The following is a 22,847-nucleotide window of genomic DNA, read 5'->3' on the forward strand; positions in this document are numbered from 1 at the left end:
TAAATAAGCTGCACCAAAGAATACAGTATAGACTTCAGTACTGCCACACACACCGCAACACAAATGAAGGGAACAGCATCCTGTGAAGCCGTTGATTTTGGCAGGAACTTCCTGGTCAACATGGAAAAATAGCAGCCAAGCACATTATGCTGGAATGGTCCTGTGGTCAAGAAAGCTCAGAAAGGCTTTGGATGGGGGATGCTCAAATGGAAAAAAAAAAAAATCAGTGTGTGGCATTTGACATTAATACTGGCAAAATTATGATAAGTTTTAATGTTTGCAATTCAAGAAGGATATTGAAAAACTGGATCCAGTGCAAAGAACCACCAAAAGGATGATTAAAGGACCAAAAGCTCAGCTCAGAGAAAGGCTCCAGAAGCACCATCTGTTCTCCTTAACGAAGGGAGAAGGTTAATAGGACGATCTGATCACAGTTTGCAAGTACCTACGTAAGGAACAGAAATTCGATCAAAGAGCTCTGTCCTTCAGCAAACCCAGTCTAACAAGAGGCAATACAAAGCCAGACAAACTCAGGCCCAAAACCATACATGTTTATGATGGTTAACTATCAGTTAGTGCTGATGTTGACAGTATTACCAGTACTGATACCTGTCAGTAAGGCTGAATGCAGGACAGTAAAAGCTGTCATGGATTCTCCATCACACATTAAAAACATGATGGGATGATTTTTTTTTTCCTCCTCAGATGCAACTTTCTAGCTAAAAAAAGGCATTAATTCAGAGCAGCCAGGGAATTATTTTCATAGCACAGACTTTGCATGAGCAGCTCTGTGTGTCCCATGAGGCCCCTACAGCAGGAGCATTGCTCCAAGGTGGGGACTATGGTGTGCCGCTGGGGACAGGCCCTGTCACTCTGGCAGCTTTCAGGAATGAAAGTTTAAGACTGAAGCATCTCTGCTGTACAATGGGCTGGCCAGCATTCTCCTGCCAAGCTGGTATTTATCACAGTACCTCATCCCTCAGCATCTCCCACAAAACGTGACTATTGGGGGTAGAACATGCACATTCACATGGAGCCCAAACCCCATGGAGCTTCAGCTCAGCTCACGTTCTGCAGGACCCTGGACCATGCAGCAAGGCAACAGCTATAACCAGGCATGAAGTGAAGAATCCAATCCTTATTTTAAAAAATCCCATTTTAAGATTAAATATTCATTGTTTATTGTGTATTATTTAAATTTTTTAGAAGGACTGGGGGAGATGGCTTTCCTTAAAATGCTCTGGAAGCTGAGGGAGCAGAGCATCAGCTGCAGGACCCCCACGAGTTCCCAATGTGGACCAGTTGTTTCTGGCTCAATAGGTTGTGGTGAGAACAGCCCCTGGGGGGGCCTTTAGGATAAATGCACCCCAATCACAGGCCTGGGCAGCCTTTTTAATCGTCACCTTGTTAATAACCCAGCAGGGTTAAGGAATAAGTAATTTAACCTCTTCAGCATGTTTGCTTAACAAGCTCTTTGATTCCTGCGTGCCATAGGTTTGTGGCAGGACATTTCCTTAGGGCCAGGAATAAGAGCACTGAAGCAAGTGGAGTTTGTTTTGCAGAGTGCGGTATACTTTGAGGGAGCCCAAAGGATGCATGAGGTGCCTTAGGACTCCCCACCTCAAGCCCCAGATCTCTCACCACATGCTATGAAAGCATTTGTGGCTCCAATCTTTCAGTACAGACCTATTCCTCCTCTTCTGTCCCTTACACTTACTGCAAATCAATGCTTCCTGCCCTACACCCTGCATATGGGCACTGTTTTTAAAGGAAACACAACTACAGAGCAGAAGCTGATACCTCAAATCAGATGTGCAAGAAGCTGCTGATGGATTTCTAGAGATGGGGTCCTGGGGGAAAAGGGGAGAGAGAGTTTGGCTAGAGGCAGAAGCAGCCTATAGAGCAGCCAGCAGCAATGGCTATGGCTAACCATTTATTAATTCAGTTTATAAGAGCCAGACCCCAGGAACAGCGGGGGAAGTTGAACCCCACGCTGCGTGTGGGTGCCTCATGCAGCAGCCTTCACAGGAAAGGCTCTGCTGAAAAATTCCCAGCCCGGTCCCTCTGCCAAGCCTGCTGCTCCGCTCCTGCTGTTCCTGCACAGAGCTGCTGATGTTTTGGAGGGGGAGGGAGCCCATCCCTTTCTGGCAACGCAGGCACCTCATGTAAATTCATTGAATAAATGCAGTCATTTCTCTCAGCTGATCCATCCCCACGTGCGCATGCTGAAGCTGTGCCAGACCCTCAATGCAGCCAACTCTCCCACAGTTCATCACTCCTGAAGGTGAAACTGTTCGTCACCCTTATCAGCATCTCCCCCTTCTCTTCCCCTCCCCTCCCCTGCCTGCCCCAAACTGCCTTCCCTGAATTTCCTGGCCCTCCTTCCTCACAGGAGCTATGCTGTGCACAAGTCAAAATGCAACCTAGGCAGAGCCTTGAAAGAGACCTTGGAGAGTAAAGGACATTATAAATAAAGTTATTTTAAGCTGAGGAAAACTGCATTTCCCATAGAGGTTGATTTCATTCTCTAGAGCCCTTGAATTTTTAGACTTAAATCTGTCTCCTTGATAAGGCTCCATAGTAGCTAAGACCCACAAAGATGTTTCCAAAGCACCAGCAGACATCAATAACTAGAAACAAAACTGGAGCATCTTCACTGGATGCTCACATGAGCTTCGGCTTCTGCAATCAGTCCATGTGAGCCTGTTAGTCATCTGAAACAGCACAACCCTCAGCTCTTCATGGTAGAGGAAGGCTGTGCTGGATCAGCTGGAGCTGATCCTTTTCCCTCTATTTTGGAGTAACCACCAGCTCCTCGTCCCGACCTGGCCTGAAGAAATTACTCCAGCTAAACACATGAGGCTCTGAATCAGCAGAGCTGCAGTCTGGAGCCCACTCTACCCTCTACTGACTCTGAGATCCATGGAGGTCTGCAACACCTTATCACATCCACAGGGCTGGACAGAACACGAAACAGATCTCCTTCCTGCATGGGATGCTCGTCACTTCTAGGTACTGGTCTGAGCAGAAGCCTCCACACTAACAATGGAAATCCAGGGCTTTCAGGGTCTGTTTGGCTTTGTGCAGTGTAACTACTAGAAGCTCAAAACACATGGACAAAATATACTTCAAAATTCATGGACCCTAAGCTTTTACCCAGCTGTGGAAGCTGTATGGGCTTAGGTTTACATCCTCTTCACTTTTATTAATTTCAGCTGCTGTAGGAGCCTTCTCAAACAGGAAAATCGGTTTTTGTTTCTCCAATATTAAGCATCTTAGCAAGTAAAGCAAGGGAGGTACTGACAGCATGTAATGAGAGATCTGTCAGAAGAAGACATGGAAAGAATATATTATTTTAAAGAACACATAAGCAACCGGCCAGCTGAAGAACCTTTTAGAGACATTTTTCTGGCTTTTTTGGATTTGGGGAGGGAGAATATAGGGATTTTTATCAGGCCCTTTTCCAGGCTTGGTTAGATAGCTCTAGCTCTGTATGCACTGCTAATGAGATGAAATGTTACTTACTTTCCAGAAGTGACTGGTGATTGAGGATGCCTTAAATTGAGACTCTTCATATGGCTTTTAATTGCGTTTAAAATAGCGTGCAATCATTTATCAAATGTTACCTTTCAAAGCATCTTCAACTTCATTTCTAAAGAGAGGCACTACAGCCCCCAACCACTAGAAAATTCCTGCCCATACCTTGCCACCTTTTCACCGTACATTTTCACACCCAGGTCACACACGGCAGCAATGACAGAAGTAGCCCTATGGAGACATGCATGGTAGCTTTAAAAACAGGGTAGTTCAGACTTTTCAGGCTTGCTTCTTAAAAAAGCATCTCTACATTTGGAACCTGTTGTGGTTTAGCCCCAGTCAGCAATTAAGTACCAAACAGCTGCTCGCTCACCCTCCCCCCCACAGTGGGAGGGGGGAGAGAATCAGAAGAGCAAAAGTAAGAAAACTTGTGGGTTGAGATAAGAACAGTTTAGTAATTGGAACAAAAAATAATAATAATAATAATAAATTGTAACGAGAAGGAAAACAACAAGGGAGCACGAGAGGAACAAAAACCTAGAGAAAAAAAAAAACAGTGATACAACCACTCACCACCCGCCAACCGATGCCCCGCCAGTCCCCGAGCAGCGACTGGGGGGAAAACCCAAAATTCAAACCCCTCACAACAGCCAAAAGTTTGGCATTGCAACTCAGATCCATTTGGTTCCCTCCCTGCCTTCCTCTGCCCAGAGAAGTACCTTTCTGCATCTGCTCAGCACAGGCCCTATGGCACATGCAGCCTTACCCCGCTGCAGCAGCCAGGAGCATCGGTGGCATTTCACTCCTAGGAGAGGTGCAGCTTCAGGCCCAGCTGAGCTCCAAACTCTGGGGCAACTGAGAGCCAAGAGCAAACGTAGAGAAGCTCTTGCGTTTTTCTCCCTGCCTTGTGCGTTGTACAAGCCAAGCGGTCTGTCGCTGCATCTTTTGAAATTGAGACTGGATCATCATTTGAAAAGCCGGAACAGGAATCCAGCTAAAGGTCTCCTGGCAACTCAAGGATGCCCCTTTAACATAGCATGTTGATGTAGTATGTACCTGCACACACTCTCCTCTAGCAAGAAAGCCTACGACACACCAAAAAACAACCCATAGTCACTTCTTATCTTGAGAGTCCAAAAGAAGTCACTGTAGTAATGTGGTTTAATCTGCACTGCAGAGCATAGGCCAATGCTCTTAATTTTTTAGTGCAGCATCTCTGGACTATACATATTTAAGAAAAACTGTGGTTTGATCCCATTAGTCTGAGATCAGCACTAACTTTTGCACAAGTAAAGCTACATACCTGCTTAGCTCCCTACAGTCCTCACTCTAATGTGGACAATATCAAGTTTACGTGTGGCTTTCTGCATGTGGCTCCATCTGCATGTTTTAGGCTCACATGTGACACATCTGCTTTAGCATCTGTAACTACACCATAATTTCTTAGTATGATTTAAGAGGCAGTAATTCAAGACAGCCAATAATATTTGACCAGTGAGTTCAGGTGGCCACAGCATAATTCAGTCTAAAGACGCTGAAGGGAGGCAGCACATCTGCAACCAGGAACTGAGCCCCGTGCAGAGCTTTACAAACCTCTACTCCTTAGAACCGCTTTCAATTAGCCACTGCCACCTCTAACTGGCCTCAGGCTACTGGAGTGAAGAGGTCTGAGCCTTGCACCACCTCTGCTGCAGAGGTAGAGGTGTCCAGCTTTGCCCAGTTCCTCATTGTTTTCCATGCTCCCTTCTTTCATTCATTAAGATCAACCCACTGCTTCCAGATTTCCCTCAGCTTTAGAGAGCTTGTTACTAGACTTTACAGAAACATGCAAACCATTAACAGACTCTCTAAAGACATGTCCCCTGAAGGGGGAGATACTTTCCCTAGATGGTCACATTCAGCTTCTTTATATACCATAACTGCTACTAGATCATTTCCAGCTCAGTAACACCCTGAAGGAATAACTGGAATCTGGACTGAAAGCACTAAGTATCATACACAGACACAAAAAGGGATAATGCTTGTCAAGCATTTACAGTCTCAACAGGTAAATAAAAAAACTGACTGCACCTCAAAAGCATAGTAAAGGGACAAGACGTGACTAAGGTCACAGAGCAAGTAAGTGGAGAGGCAAGATTATGACCAGCGTGTCCCAAAACCACCCCAGCAGCTTGTTCTCCTTCCCTGCTCAGTTGCCAACCTGCCAGACTTGTCCCCAACTATAACTTCTTCACAGACCTATCTTATTGATGCAAAAAATGTTAACAGTAAGTGGAGCCTGCACCACAGCTGCAGTCATCATCAGATATTCTCCTCAGCAGCTATGGGATGATTTGTCACTTCTGCATTCACATTCATTTGGGCTCCTCAGCTCCACAAATGTAGCCCAAACAGTAGTCACTCATTCACCATTTGATCCATAAATAGTCTTGGGTTGGAAGAAACGGGTCACCAGGAAAATGCTATTCAGCAGACAGAACCAGCACCTACCACTAGCCCCAGCAAACCAAAGTCACTCCTGGGAACTTCAATTCAATGGATCTACAAGAATCACCCGCCCAGTTCCTGACGCTGACGTGTTCGTCATGAATGCACTTTCACTCACCTCATCTCCATTATTAAGACTCAAAGTCATTGCACAAATCTTAAGTACAGACTCAGTCATAAGAATAGATATTTTTTAGCACAACTCGGAGAAGGTCCAACTTTGTGTCTACTTCCAGGTGGGGTTATTTCTCGCACGCACACCCCAACATCTATGCTACATCAACTGAATGTTGCAATCTCAACTCTGAAGTGTTGATACAGAGATTAGCTTTGAATTTACTTGTGTTACATTATAAATGCCAGTTTATATATGTTACATTATATTTTGTTATAATATACATTATATATGTTACAAATAAAGTCACATTATAAATGTCAACTTAGAGCAAAAAAGGCACTATTTGCAATATTGCTCTAATTAAGCTAATTCACTACCAGAGATAGTTCAGGTAACATTTGCCATCACTACATCCCATCAGTTGCACGGACAGTGTGGTAAATGGCTGCTGTTGTAGCAAAGTTAATAAGCATGTGCATTTTTTTATATATATGTGTAAAAAAATGCACAGAATAGGTATATTCTAGTCCAGAGTAACTGGACAAATAGAGCTGCTGTTTGGTACTACCACGGAAATCCCTATTACTTGTCCAAGAGGACAAAATAACTACAAACATGGAGCAATTCGGGGTACCTTCCAACAGTGGTGTCGAGCACTGAAACAGCTCAGTGTACTTCTGGTGCACATCTGACATAGCCAACAGCTGGAACTGCGGTCTCCCAGGAGCTCCTACAGGGAAAAAGTGCTCCCAGCTGGCTCTTGCATTAACAAAAAAGGTTTTTTGGTCAAAAAATGCCTTTTAATTGAAGCTTAATTAGAAGGAGCAATCTTGATTAAATTCACTTGAGGAAAAGGTTCCTCAGGTCCAGGTTGGGAAAAGAGACTAGTACTCTGAACAGATGGGGATCCAGGTATCCTGATCAAAGATCATTTCGCTCTGTGTAAACAAGGAGTGGGAAAGCATCTACAATACCAAAAAAAGCTGTGGAGAAAACACATTGATTTCTAACTGCCAGTAAAATAACCTACAGCATGTGTATGTGGATGCACAGAGGCAGGATCAATTCCCAAGATCTTTACTTGGATTTTGCAGACAAGAGACAGGCATTTGTTTCTCCGCTCAACAAACACTCAAGGAGCCAGAAAACTAAAAGCTGTTTCTGTGAAGCATATTGTTATTATGAGGCTACATCTTGCATGGCTGTGCTGGCCAGACTCCATACTGAGAGGGCAAGCTTGGAGTACTGGCTCCCTGATTTGGTCCAATCTTCCAACACTGCAGCAACTGGCATGAAAACCCTCCTACCAGGCTACTAAGGAGAAAGCAGAGATTTATGCCTGTCATGTCCACGAAGAAATGTGGACCCATCACACAGACCAGTGGCTCTGTGCTCAAATGTAGTACGTCAACAGCTATATTAAGCAGAGGTACGAAGCATTTCCAAAACAGCTTTTATAGTTCAGGCACTAACCTCAACCCTGGATTTTACCAGATTTTACCTGCTACTATTTTCCTTTTCTTCATGCTCACGACACCTCCAGGTGATAGCTGTCAGATTAGTATTATAGGTTTGTTCAAGAAAGATCCGATTTTAACTTGTGAGCATTTCCAGCATCTCTGTATGCAGTACGCTACAAAGATGCCAGTGTTTTCATGTGCCTGCTGTGTCAGCAAAGACATTTGGGGACCATAATTGCCCTCTACAGCAGGTACCATACAAAAGTTCAGAACATTTCATAAACACCAAGTCTTAAAGCATCCACAGTGAAATATTACCACCTCCATTTCACAGATGGACACACTGAGGTTGTGAATTGCCAGTGGACAAGGTCGCTTCTATTTCTGCTTCTGCCTCCAGTTTAGAGTGCCCTGGCACAGGTCACTGCACCAAACACCCCCCTGGTGCAGGAAAGCACTTCTTCCACACACATTTCCAAAAGCTTGCACCAGGCCGGCTCCTCTGTTTAACGGAGACATGGGACGCAACACATCAGGAAAGGAGGGTAGCTTTGCCAGCTCCTGCGATACCTTTCTGAGAGGCTGGCAGTGTCCAGGGCTTCTCCAGCAGGGCTGTAACTGTGCTTAGCTTTTTATTTGACATATCTAGCTTTCAAAGTCAAAGAGGAAAGTTTAAATTGCAGCCTGTTAGGAGATACATGCATGTCTATGCAGAAATGCAGCAGAAAGAACCCTCTTGAATTCATGTTAAGCCTCTTTTTAAAACACTTCTCCCCACTTTTCCCCATGTTAACCAGTCTGGCAACACTGCTAGTACCCAATTAGAGCCATGAGACACATTTATCGGCAATCATTCTTCCAACAACTGAGGGGCTGTATGGAGACATGCAGTTACCAAAGAGAGGCACTACCACATCTCAAAGCTTATTTTATGCTCACCAGCTTATACCCAGCTTTCCTTCTCTGCTACAAGCTGTTTAAAGGGTTGCTAACTTAAAATGGAAAATGGCTTTTTTTTTTAAAGCATTAAAGTCACACCAGAAAGCTCCACATGCCCAGCATGTCAAGCCACCACACACACAGCAAGACAACCAAAATGCAGCATTTTCTTATTCAGCTTCCTAACACCTTCCTGCCTCTGGAGAGCCTTCCTTCGCTCCCTACTTTCCCCTCTGCCTGGCATATCTTTTATAAGCCCCTCAAGCATTATCTCAGCATTGCTGCTTCGTTCTGGTGGGCCAGGAGCCTGCTGGAGGTGCTCAAGGGTTTTAGCATCCCCAGAGGTGCACACAACTAAACTGTAGCTTGCAGCCTTCCTTTTCCCAGGGAAACAGATGTTGAGTACAGCTGAAGCTATTAGGGAAGACAAACCAGGTTTCCATGGTTATGGGAGCCTGAGCTTCCCATCTCAGGAAAAATGCAATGCACGAACCACTGTTAGGAAGAAGCAGAAACAAGGCCAGACTTATGGGCAGCTGTGTACTACAGCTCCTTGATGTTCTACATGCAGGCACCAGCAAAAAAATAAAAGCTTTTCTTGACAGCTTGGAGATCTGTGGGCTTAGACAGCAGCAGTGCTTTATACATGTTCTATTGCGGTTGTGCTGTGACAGTATTTGCAGTAAGCGTATGGATGGGCAGGGCTGTGTTTCTAGCCCTTGCTCACCTGGGCGAGCCTCGCTACACCCTAAAGGGGGTCAGTGCTGCAGGGTGAGACATTTATTACCAGAGCGAGCAAATTGTCACTTGACCTGAGTGGCCTCACAGGCGAGATGAAACAGGTGCAGGCTGCTCTCTGGGGCATGAATAAAGAGCTCGTGCACAAAAACCCTGGGAAGGCAGAATTTGCAGGTGTGAATTTGCAAATCTGTCCCATTAAGTTAGGTTTAGGCTCAGTGTGCTGCAAAAATACACACATACACAAAGCCACAGTCCTCTCCCTCCCCTCCTCCAAGCAAAGCATAACGCAGTTTCCTTCATGCTCTCCTGAAAGAAAAATGGTTTATGATCAAAAGCCCATGCTGCTTCAAACAAGCACTGATGAGGCCGAGGATGCCGATACAATGTGGAAGTGACAACGGCAGAGCCCCGGCAGATTTCTGAGGCAGTGGCTCTCCGGGACACAGAACATTACAGCCTCAATCCCACTTAAGGTGCTGGAATAGCATCACAACCATGTTAATTCCCAGGCAAGGAGAATATTCTTTCATAACAAAATAAGATAGATTTCAGGCTTATTTTGGGAGTTCAAACCAGGGAATCAGTTGATCACCTTTCCCCATCCCCCTCCTATATTCCTCTCTACAGCTACGTGGTGACCACCTGTCCTGACATCAGCTGTTTAAATCAGAGCTGCACAGGCTTAGCAACACCTATCCCTGGTAATCAAACTCCTCTAAACGACACCTTGGAAACGTGTGGATTCTGTGCTGGCAAAGCCTGTCTGAGCAGCAGCCACCCAAGACTGAAGTCCGTCCCCTCTCACCAGGGCAGGTACCACGTACTCCACCAGCGATAGGCACTGCCCACGCACCCCTCCCTGCCCATTTCATTCCCCAAAGCCACTGTCTCATTTCATAGCACAGGGCTACCAGCAGCTAATGACTGCTGGAACAGAGACACTTGTCCGATATGGAATCAGATCAAGATAAGCCAATTACTTTTCCACAGACAGTGTCTGACCCTGATATGCAATTAACAAATCAATTAAAATATTATTTTCCCTTCTTCTGAAAAGAGCCAAGCTGTCACCATCAATAATACTGTACCCTAATCCCTGGGACTTTCCAGAAGAGCATAAAACAATGTTTGAGGGGAAGAAACTCAGAAGCATCCAAGAACAATGAGGAAAGATTTCCCCTATTTCAGGGCATCTTTGGCTGGTTTTGACCACTCAGGGATGACTTCACTTTCCAAAGAGTCACCTGTGGGACACTAATCTGTCCTTCTCACCCTCAAATCTCTGCAATAAAAACGGCAGCCATTTCTGCCCCTTGCAACCAAGCCTTGACCCCTCTACTCTGTGCATTCAAACCCAAGTACATTTTAACAACAGCTCACTGGAAACGCCTCAGGACACTCGGATATATCTGCTGGGGTTTCTTTTCTTAGGCAGAGATAGAGAAGGAAAGTCACATGTACAGAGACCTTATGAGCACTGCTGCTCTGCGAGGGGCTGCAGGTTCTCATACACGCTGGAAGGAAATGCCCCTTTTCTCCTGCTGATTACAACCCTCAACTCAGCTTGGATTTGGTCAGTAACTTTCAGTTCCCTCTGGAACATCCAAAGGGCTCTGGCTCTCCCAAAGCAAGCCAAGCTGTTCCAACACCTTGATAAAGCCTGAGTTGGGAAGAAACCTTCTTGCACTGGACAGATAGGGATACCAAATGTCTCTGGGTCCCCATCCCACTGGGCATCCCTGCTATTGCCTGGCACACTAGCAAGCAAGATGGCCTACAGATGAGTGAAGGTTGGGGTTGTCATGCTTGTTTCCTCAAATGACTATGCAAAGACTGAAAGGAGGGAACCTCTAGATCTATCAAATACTTCTCAGTAGAATCCCTCCATGTAATATGGTAATAAGCAGTGGTTCAAAATAAATCAATAAACCCAAGTAACCAACAGAGAAAGGGATTTCTTGATGACAGAAACATCCATTAATGTCTTGTTGGTTGAGCTTCAGAAAAGGCCTGGCAAATCTATAAATAGCTATACATAGTGTTTCATATTGTAAAATAAGCGCAAGGATGAAGTGCAAAGGCAAGCTAATCTGTAATGCTGGTGCCCAGTGGATGGGAGTGCTAGCACCCTGTTTTCTGTTGTTCACGTGGGGCAGGAGACGAAGTAAATCCCTACCTGATGAAATAGCTTTCCAGAAGTAGCGCTGGCATGGGGCAAGACAGTAATGGGAGCAGGACCCCACTATACCACAGTACATATCACAGAGCTGACACTTTTGATAGCTCTTCTCCCACTGCTCCGCACAGCAGCCACAGTACATCTCACCAGGACTGCAGATCTGGGAGGAGGCAAGCCCTCCACAGCATGGCCCTGGATCCAGCTCTCACCCAAGCAAGAGCTAGACAACTCCAAAACCCAGCCAGCACCCCAGTCTCCATATGCACACCCTGACCTTTGCTGGAGACGCTCCCAACCAGGTACTCCCACGAGCAAGGGGGGGCTGTCACAGTGCAATACACCTCCACAGCAGCTGAGCACAGACCACTGTTTCACAAGACTCTAGGCTGGGAAAAGACAAGCACAAGCCTGGAAAAAAGTGAGATTGAACCAGTTTTGAGACCATGTCATGTGTGAGTAGTTCTGCAGCAGCAGGAGCACCCTGGAGCTCTGCGCTGACTCAGGTAGTTCAGTTTGTAGCCCAGGATAAACCTGCTTGTTTTCATCTGTCCCTGTGGAGCAAGGACCACCACCCACACAGGCTGAAGCACTGCCCTTTGCTTTTAAGATACCACCACAGAGCAAGCATCCAGGGCTTAAACTAATACACCATGATTCTGCCAACCTACCAACCAACAGTTCATGCAGGGAATACACTACAATAACATTCTCATGTCCACCCTGGGCTTCTGACTAGTTTCCAGGTGGAATTTAACACTCAACCAGGTTTTTGGACTTACACAAGAAACAGCCTGTCCCCTGGGTACTTTGCCTGAAGATAACCAGCCAGCAGGGCAGATTTACACAAATCCTTTCTTCTAGCATACGTTACTTTTGAAGAAACTACAGACTATAAACCAGTCCTTATCTTGAGTCTTTTTCTTCAAGTGTTGAGAAGTGTCTTCCCATTTGTTTGTTGCTTTTCAGTACTATCTGAGCAGAGATTAGACAGCAGCTGATATTGTGAACACTACGCATAGATCTTTGAGAACTATCCATCTTCCATACAGAGCAATCAACCATGAGACACCGAACCACTGAGAGTGAACGGTTTGAATTTAGAGTAAAAGCAAAAACAAAAACCGCCCAGATGTATCCATTATTTTCTGAATGGAGGAAGTCTAGGCTTTCTAAATTACTAAATTTCTACACATCATAAAAACTGGAGGACCAAGAAAGCTGTATTATCTTTTTACAAAGTATATCCTTATATGTGTAGGCTACAGAAATAAACACTATATATTTTGATACATCCTTTTCCATAACAGACTGCATTGTTACCTACATGTAGATACTTCTGTATGCTTCCATTTCTACTAATTTCTTGGGATCCCAGGTCCTACCTACTGAAAGACACATCCTAAAGAACACGCACTCACCTCTAAATCACTGAGCAGCTCACGCCCGTCTCTGGGAAAAATACACATTTAAGTCTGCATTATGTAACTGTTCCGCTGGACTCCCTGATTTTTCAGCAGGTAACTTGTTTTTGAAGCTGCAGTTCAAAGGCTGGCTTTGAAGGCTGGGTTATGCCTCCAAGAGCACAACCCCCACGCTCGCCACCCCGAACAAAGGCATCGCTCTGTCCTCAGCGCACTCCTCTTCTGTGTCAGTGTTACTCCTTTGGGGAGGCTGATGCTTGGAGGCAGCCATAAGCTTTGCAGGTAGGGCACTGAACTCTGGTTTATAAGGACCGCAGTACTCCTGCAAGGATGGTCAGGATGCTGGCAGGTGGAGCAAGAAAGTGAACACCTTAGAGACCTAGCTTTCTCTTAACTCCGCAAAAATCTTCATTTAAGACTAAGAACTGCATCCTCTAATCTCTCTATATATACACAGAGATATGTACATGCCTGGGTCAACAGCAGGAAACATCCCATTTCCTCAAAGCCCCTAAACCTTGGGAATCTAAGTGCTAGAAGCGGGCATAAATACTGTGTTGACTTACTGCTGTTCCAAGCTGACCTTCCTACTGTTCCTTTATGCCAAGGGAAGGCAATAATACCATCCTCAGAGGGAAATAATCTGCTTATGAACCAGGTCCACAGATGCTTCCTCAACAAGCCCCCAGGCTTCCTTCATTACCACCACTGAGAATTGTCTGTTGAATTTTTTCCCCCATTATGCAAGAAAAAACCCTGCATTTTCAACACTGAGCCAGTCTCGTCAGGGTGACTGCAGTAAAGTATTATACAGGGCCAAATAGGAATGTTCTGCCATGTTCAACTAACCCAAAATAGTTGAAGAATATTTTTAATAAACTGAGCTGCCTTTCCCTACTAACACACTGCTTCAAAACTTGTGGCTCATACCCCCATTCTCTTATTGAGGGAAAGTCTTCCCTCAATACATCTTCCACACTGCAATAAGGAGTCTCCCTGTCTTTCATTAAGGATATGAATTTTCTGATGTTCTAGCTCGGAGTATCATGGAAAAGGTGTTTTATTGCTAACTGTGCTAGAATGGGAGTTACCTTACCACTTTAGAGGGTGACCTTCAGCAAGTTGCTTCTACTCTGCGCCTCATTTTGCTTTGTAACACTGATAAAGCCCTTGGCTTCCTTTCTGTAGCACTGATACCCATGAATGCAAAGAGCTATGCAACAGCTTAGTGTTGTACATTACAAAGGCTGGCGTTTCACCAGGCAGACTGACTTGAGGAGAGGAAAGAGTGGAGTCCAACTGCCAGACTCAGCTTCAGAAGCCATGTGTCATTAGGAGAAAATACTGAAGTCAATGAGAATAAAGCTTTTGGGCTCTTTTGGCAAAACATTAAATGTCATGTGACGTGTCACCTGAACATCCTTGAGATGTTGAGCTGGTTTTGAACAGGAGTATCAAAACAAAGCAATTCAATGTTGCTGAACTGACTTCTTCCATGTTCCAAAAATTTCCCATGCCATTTTTTCTTAGTCTGGGCAAAAGCTAATATTGAAACACTTGAACTTTCCAGGAGATGAGCCTTCCAAAAGTTACTCAAGTCTATACCAGGCCTGAAAGGCTTTGCCTTTGCCAATATTTCTAATTGACTTGCTGAATATACAAGGTGAGCTGCATTACCCCAGAAGTGCTCTACCACCATAAGGAGCTGACACTGCTTGTTTTGTTCCTGGCTGGGCTTTGCAAAAGAACAAAATGGAACATTTTCAGAAAAGGATTTTGATTTCCTGGGGCTCTACCCTGTATTGGTGAAATGGCTACATTATTCGAACAGACAATATCAGATACAGAGCATTACAGACATCTTTGCTTAAGCACCAGCAGTGTAAATACAAATTCGTAAGAGCCTGAGATGTTGACTTGAGATGTGCCAGTTCTACTAACCGGCACAGGTAGGTGCGCCAGGACAGGTGTCACAGAAGAAGTCAAAGGGAACATGACAAGGCAAATACAGAAAAAGCACCCACTGACACAGATGCTTATTGACTTGGGTTCTTTGTTCCTCAATGGTGGATGCACACTTTTGTGCAAGTATCTCTAATTGGTGGCATGCCCTTGGCACAGTTTGGTGAGATGGACTCATTGATCTCTCTGGAACAGTCCCAAATGCATCCACAACCCACAAAACCAAGCCAGCTAGTACCTGAGAGTCTTCAAACATTAAAGAAGCACAACTCTCCTAAACCCTGTCATTCAAAATTCCCAATCCCCTCCCCTCATAGAAAGGCGATTAAAACTACCCACCGTTTAGAGACACACACATACACACACAGTCCTGGGTATTTTCCTCCAGTGAAGATCCATAAGGAACAGAAAGGAAACAATTATATGAAGAATAATGTTCTTTGACACCATTTCTCCATGTTGCCTTTTCTATTACTGCAAATATTTGTCTTTGAAGATCTTTGTCTGCATGAAGAATGAGATTTACTGTGCATGGAAACTTTACAGACTATTACTCCAAACCAACTACACTATTTTAAACTTAATAAAATAATGTTACTATAATAATTCTATAAAACATCTGTAGATTTTAAAATTAAGAGCCAAATTATATGTGAGAATAATAACATTTTCATAGCCCTATAAAGATTCTCTGCTATTTAAAAGTATGAAATGTTTTATGGAAGTGAAACGTCTCTTATACTGAAGGATTTAGATCCCACCAGAAAGTGCATATCAATCGGGCCTTATCAGGAGGAAAAAAAATCTTAGGATTATCTTTTAGACAGAATTCTAGTGTATCCTGCAAAACGGTGCAAACAAATGAACAAGTCCTTCAGTTATAGCTAATAGAAATGTTACACCTGCAGTATAAAATGTGAAGAGGGCAGTGATGCACACTGGCATTCGATCACATGCATTTGTAACTTCATTTACCATTCAAGGTAATTTCCATCTGCTGGGTCTCACAGCAAACCAACTGTAAAGCAGTTATGGGATCCCAATCTTCTGCCATCGCAATGAATGTGAGACTGTAAAGCAGGTATTGGAGTTGACAGCACAGGAGGAGAAAAAGATGTTATGAAATGCCAGATGATTAGCAATTGTAACAAAAAAGTGACAATTACGTGGACTGCTACTTCAGTCCCTTCATCTTTGTTTCTATAAGGATGTCCCTCTGGGATGCAGCACACAGATCAGTCTATAGGATGAGCACACTTATAGAAACAGTTCTCAGACCTCTATTTTTTTCCAGTGCTTTCTGCATCACCATCTTTACTAGGGACAAGATTAGGGCCTTTGTCTGAGGCACAGGAGGGACATTACCATATCATACCCACAAACTACTGCCTAAACTTACAGGCCTGACAACAGCTAAGAGGAAAAAACACAGAACAAGATAACATGTTACAATAGCAATCACCTGAAGAGGAAAAAACCAGAACAGAGGTTTCCTAATGTCCTTGCCTATCCTGCCAAACAGATCAGATGTGTTTTCATCCTTCTACAATCTTTGACCACCATTTAGGATGCTGCAGCACTACCGTGTGTCTCCAGGCCTGACACTATGCTCTTACCTTCTGTTACTAAACACTGCTGCTCTATTTGTTGCTGAAGTGCTGAAAAACTATTAGGATCCATCATCCAAAAAATAACCGGTGAACTTTACTAGTTTAACCCGGTTTAACTTTGCTAGTCATGATGGCAGCTGGCATGGCATGCATCTCTCCGGTTAAATTCATCTGAGATGTTTCAGAGGGCACCTTTGAGCTATGAACTTCAAAAAAAGGAAGAGAGGGAAGCTAACAGCACTGCACTAGGCTAGAGGTAAACAGAGGCTTTAGTAGTAAAATGGCTCAAAACCTTTTGGATTAGCAGGAGGAAACAAAACATCAGTGCCCTAGTCTCAGGGCTGTGTTACCTTACCACTGTTCATACCATTCAGCAGCACAGAGAGGGTTTAAAAGCAATTTCAACACAGGAAAATTCAGAGATAGGATTTAACCCAGGAGTCCTGCTGCGCTGTACTTCCACTTCCTTATCACCACCAAGACCTCCTTCCAAAGCCCCTTAAGCTCTCTGGCCAACAAGACAACATCAAAATCTGGATCTAACCACTCCCAAATTGCAAACGCTACCCAAGCAAGGTCTCAGATCAGCAGGATAAGACACTAAAACCACATTGGGTTCCTAATACCGTTCCTACATAAGGTAATGAAGACACGCCTCGACCTCAGAGCGTGCACATAAACACACACTGCCCAGGCACCAGCCAACCTCCCATTTAACATAAAGTACAGAGCCATACTGACATACAGTCCCCACGCACAGTAACTCCATTAACCAGAGGTTTCTGTAGCCATTCTCCCACTGTAGAGTACAGACTGAGTACAGGCTGTAGAGTACAGGGTTGAACCCAGGTGATTTACAAGCTGGTGTCTTGGACTTGGCACAGCTGTGTGAAAATCTGGCTTTCCATCCCCACACTTTTTTGCCAGCAGGGGCTGAGCTGAGAGCCAAGGGGTTTCTTTTCCAGAAGAGCAGGAGCTGATTTATTGCCTCATGTAGCTGTAACTAGCCCCTCCAGGAACAGGACCAACAGTCCAATAGGTCTTTCAGTGGAAAGGAAGGATCCAATACCAGACCCATCCAGTTTTCTCTTATATCAATGGAGTTCATTTCCCATGCTTTGCTATTTCTGGATTGCTCTATCATCATCTGGGGTCATAATTAGAGACAATCTGACTGCATTTTTCCCCTCAAGGAGCAACATGAGCTTTTCAATTCATTAGACTCAGGGCATTCAGCAGCCATTGGCTGATAGCCATCTTGGTCACTATTTCTGGTACCCTGCAGCATCACTATAAATATACGTAGTTCATAGCTAGTGGTGCCAACTAGGACTATTCTGGGACGTGGGGTGAAAACCATGTGGTTCACAGACCAAGACAATGCAATCTGGTTTGAGTGATGCTTTTCTGGTAAAGCTACAAGATAATCCATCCAGGTGAGGCCAGATCAGCCATCTTCATGGAACAGAACAATTTCACATGGCCTTGGCAAGGCATTTGAGTCAGTAACCATTGGCAAAGTATGGACAGAGCATTTGCAGCTGACATCTGCACAGAAATACTTGATATAGTCAATTGTAATACTTGCAATTTCATGACCAGTTCTGTTGAACTGTCCTGGGAAAATCCATGGAAAAATATAAATTTTAGAGTTTTAAATGAAGCATTACTGTTTGTTCTGTTTAAAATGGTTTTTGTTCTATATGTTTTTTCCCAAAGGAAATAATTAAAAAAAAAATTCAAACTAAAACATGTTACTTAAGATTGAAATACAGTATTTTAAGAGAAAAATATGCATACTTTCCTGACTATATGGCTCTCCTTTCCTGGTCAACAGCACTGTTTCTCTTACAAAGGAAGTTAAAATGGAAAGCTGGAAAAAAACATTTCCCCCATCAACTTAACCTCCATACTTCAACAAATAGAAGAGCTGTAAGGTTGATTAGGGAAATAATACAAGAACTAAAAACAATGATAAAGCTTTATGGTCCATATGTGCCTCCACCTGGAAAGGCCTTAAAAGCATCACGTGAAATCCACACTGCCTGAGAGATCAGTACGAGTATTGTGATACGTCCTTACAAAAACAGCACACAATGAAATTGTTTAGCTGAAAAACATAAGTCTCTAATCTCAGTTGTGTTGTTTGTAATACCTCAGATGTTGACAAACTCTCATTGATCCAAGGCAGAACCCATCCAGACAATGCCCTTCATAATGTGCTTAACTTTTGGTCAGCCCTGAAGTGGTCAGGCAGTTGGACTAGATGATCGTGGTAGGTCCCTTCCAACTGAAAATATTCTGTTCTGTTCTATCAGTAAGTGCAGAGTCCAGGAAGCCCCTGACTGGCCCAAATGGTAAGAAAAAATATTGGGTTCAATCCAAGTCAGCACAAAAACTTCAGGAAATGGGATTTGCTAAAAAAAGAGAAAACCTGATTTTTAGGCAGCTCCTTTGCAAATAGGAGGGAGAAGGGGCAGATATTTATACCAGTGTTTCTGACAGGCAGTGGACAGCCCAGAAATGTCATATATTATCCTTTGCTAGACCATTGACTACTACCCCTAAGGCTGAACAGAAGTCCTGACACTAAGAAGGACTGCCCACTAGCAGGTATTCTTGCAGAAGACAAAGCCTTCACACATCTGAGGAGGCAGGGAGAAGAGCAAAGCCCTAAACACCTCCTGGATGTCCCAGCCAGGTTTCAAGCCCAAGTCCAACTTACAGAACGGATATGAAGCTACAGGGCAGAGACAGGAGTGGGACACGTCAATCTACATGGTCCTTCCCAATATTATCCAAGCCAGCAGCCCACCACAGCCACTTTCAAGATAAGATGGAAAGCTTCATTCAGGACATGCTCTGTTTGGTTTGGATTACCAAATTGCTGTGCAGCTTCTGGGTAATAAAGATGACTTCAGGAAGAGAAGAGCAGTAAAGTAGCTGAGCACCAGCCTTGCCTTTGAGATTACCAAATATAAACTCATGCTCCACATGAGCATAAACTCATTTCAGTGGTGGTGATGCCAGCTTTAATGGTGCTGCGATTCAGCAAGACTCTTCTGGACTCACTGTTCCTGCAAATCTTTAAATAAAAAAGGAACTGCCTGTGTTTTCATATGTATAGCAGTATGTCTATAACAGGCCATCAATCCAAAAATTCCTACCATTTGACTGACTTGCACAGCACAAAGCATTGCTTGCACTAGAAGCTCCCTGTACATGCAAAGCTCAGCATCACCCCCAATACCTTGTTCTCAGTTTCACAGACAGAAGAACATGAGGCTAAATTCTGCGCTCAGTTCTGCTGTCGTCAACCTTAGGGTGGTACCACAGAAGGGACAATTTAATCAAAACCGGTATTTTCTTACTAAAAATAATTAAGATTTTAAACACATTCTGTTCTTTGTCTGTATACTGCCCACGGCTGCATGCTTGCATTGCTTCAGTATGTCAGGCTTGTCCTCACTATTTCTGGGAACCTTCTAATCAAAGGAGGTGGAAAATTCAACCCCAGCTTTTTTTTTTTTTTTTTTTTAAAAAAAAAGAAAACAACACACCAAAGGCTTGCTATTCATGAATGTTGATTTTTTGGGAGGGGAATGCACTATAAATACAGTTTAGGTAGGAAAGCCTGAAATGCATGTTACCAAGAGATTAATCATGCAAATAAAATTGACAGGTAATTCTAGATATCTGGTACTATGTTCAGTAGTAATGGCAGACACATGTCTCAGCACACAGCCACTTGTTATAAGTGTACTTAATAGTAATTTTTAAGATGGGGTGGATATTCTGACTTTTGAAGATACTCTATAGCAATTTTAATAGCAGTTGCTAACACAAAAGCCTCAAAGCTATGTAATTTGTACCAATGAAGTGAACTGCCTTCAAAGTGGCAGGAAGAAAGTCAAAGGTAACAAGCCACAACTGTTTGTTATTTTAACATTCCCTCAAACCAATATAAAATGACTTCTTCAAACCTTTACTACTTCTTAACTAGTTAATAATTAAGGTCTAAAGGCACTTAAATAGGTCTTACACCATATAATCAGTATTATTTCCATTGTGTTTTCAGTTAGGTAAGGCATTAAAGACCCAGCCTTTGCCTACTGACCAAATGATGCATTTACCTACACAAGTGCAAATCCAGACTAGCTCCATGGGCTTTATTTAAAATCTTGACTGGAAAAGGAGACTCAGGACAGTAATTTCTAAACTTCTCTGCTGATTTCTCCCTCACTTCTCATATGGCAACAAAATGGCTACAAGTTGCAGTATGTAATTTCTCCACTGGGACACACTGTTAGGAATAAAAAGTTTAAAAATTAACAGCTAACTTTGTCAATGCAATTATTTGATAATGTATGGCATTGGTTAACAGGCAGTCTCAGAATACCAGGAGCACTGGTCAATACTAAAAGGGAATATGAATTTAAGGCTAGAAAATATCTCAAAAGCTCAGATTCAGCCTTCAAAGAGATCAAATATGCTGGAAATATTACAGAAAGCAGGTCTTGCTGAGGAAGCTTATTCTACTGTCAACCCAGTTATGCTGCAATAGTATCAAATTAGGAAATCCAAGTCTTCCTTCATGTACAAGTAATTTTTTCTGCATGTACTAGAAGGTGCTGGATTCTACATTTTTCCTCATTTTGTTGGCATTACTGCCGTTTCCCTCTCGCTTACAGTATGTTGGAGCCACTAGCAATTATAAGACTGAATTTGGGGTTATTCTAAAGTGGCAGTGAAATGGATACTTTTGCACCGTAGCAAGCACAGCGTGTGCGAGGTTTCTCAAGTAAAGAATGAATTCACACTGTACGTCTTTTCCTAGACAAAGTTTCAGAAAACTAAGTTGAATCTCAAAATAATACCACCTATGATGAAATTGAATAATTCTGGACTTCTGGAATATTTGGGGGTTTTGTGTTTGTTTCTTACCATTCTAGTGCCATTGCTGCAACATATTCTTAACTGAAGGTCAGACAAGTTTTATACTCACTAAAGCTCTCCCCCAAAATACACATTCAGGTCTGCACATCAATAAAGGATGAAGCTCCAAGGGCTGTCCTTCAAGACAGAAGTTTATTCCACTGCTGAATTTCATACAAATTTGATCTTTCAAACTGCACAGCCACCTGTAATTTCCTCCCCACTCGCCCAATAAATCACAGCCAAATTCCAGCCACAGCATCTGGATCCAGCTATTCAATGCCCCACGTAATGATAAACACTCAGATATGAGAAGGGGGTACAGACCAATATGTGAATGGGAGAAGGAAGAGGCAGGATACAGAATTCAGAACCAGACTTAGACTTCAAGTTCCTCAGTAGGGTTATGTCAGAAACCAGTGTCAGCTGCAAGAGACCTCAAGGTCTCCAGTCCAACATTTGCTTGAGTAGGGACTATCACAACACTTGAGCATGCCAATAACCGTTGGCTGGCTGGACTCGGAGAGAAAAATAAAAGTCAGTGATAGCACTTTATGTTGGAATAAGCGTGGCATAAGAGATTTAGTGACCAGATGTGCTTCAATCTTCGTGAAGCTTGTCAGCCTCTTTTGGAGATAGCATTAAATTCAAGGGAAGAGTTTTTGCATTAATAATACATTCTCAGTGACTGAGAAGCAAGACAACTTTCCCTCATTATACCAATAAAACATTCAGCACTTCTGGCTTTTCTTCCTAAATCCTCCAAGTAGCTACGTTCAGTAAATTAACCTTACCTATTGAAGGCGGATGGCAGATAAAGCCAGCCTAAATCAGCTTCCAACAGAGGGATGAAACACAAGAGGAAGAATCACAGCTCAAGAAAAACAATCTTCCAAATTAGAAATGCTATTCCATACTTTCCTGATTTCTTGCTTTGCACATGCTATTAAAAATAGCAAGTAAAACGCCTTACTTCTGAAAGTACACATCCTGATGCATACACAGCCCTCCCTCGGCCGCGTGGTCCAAAGCACACCGCAGTATTGCTCCCTCCGCACTTTATTGAGCAAACAGCCATCATCTCAAGCCACAAGATCTCTACTGAAACATGACGACATCGTAAATAGTTTAATTCAATCTGAAGAAAAGAGCCATAGCTTTCAATGTTTAGCCTGCATAAATATGAAATCATAAGGTTCATCCAAACCTGGGACCCGGGAGAAGAAACTCAATGAATTAGCGTGATGATTTGTACTCTTATTGAGTATAAAGAACACTTGGAAAAAGCAGGGATATAGGAGCTATAGAAAAGGAAACCTCCTTGTATCACTGACAGGAAAATAGTAAACTTTTTCTTCCATCATTTTAATATAACAGCATTATTAACATCTTTACACTTTGAGTGAAAGCATTAATTATTATGCCCATCAGTAATATTTTTCATTGTCAAATTGCCTT

The sequence above is a fragment of the Mycteria americana genome, chromosome 7, assembly GCF_035582795.1.
Source record: "Mycteria americana isolate JAX WOST 10 ecotype Jacksonville Zoo and Gardens chromosome 7, USCA_MyAme_1.0, whole genome shotgun sequence".
NCBI classification, from domain to species: Eukaryota; Metazoa; Chordata; class Aves; order Ciconiiformes; family Ciconiidae; genus Mycteria; species Mycteria americana.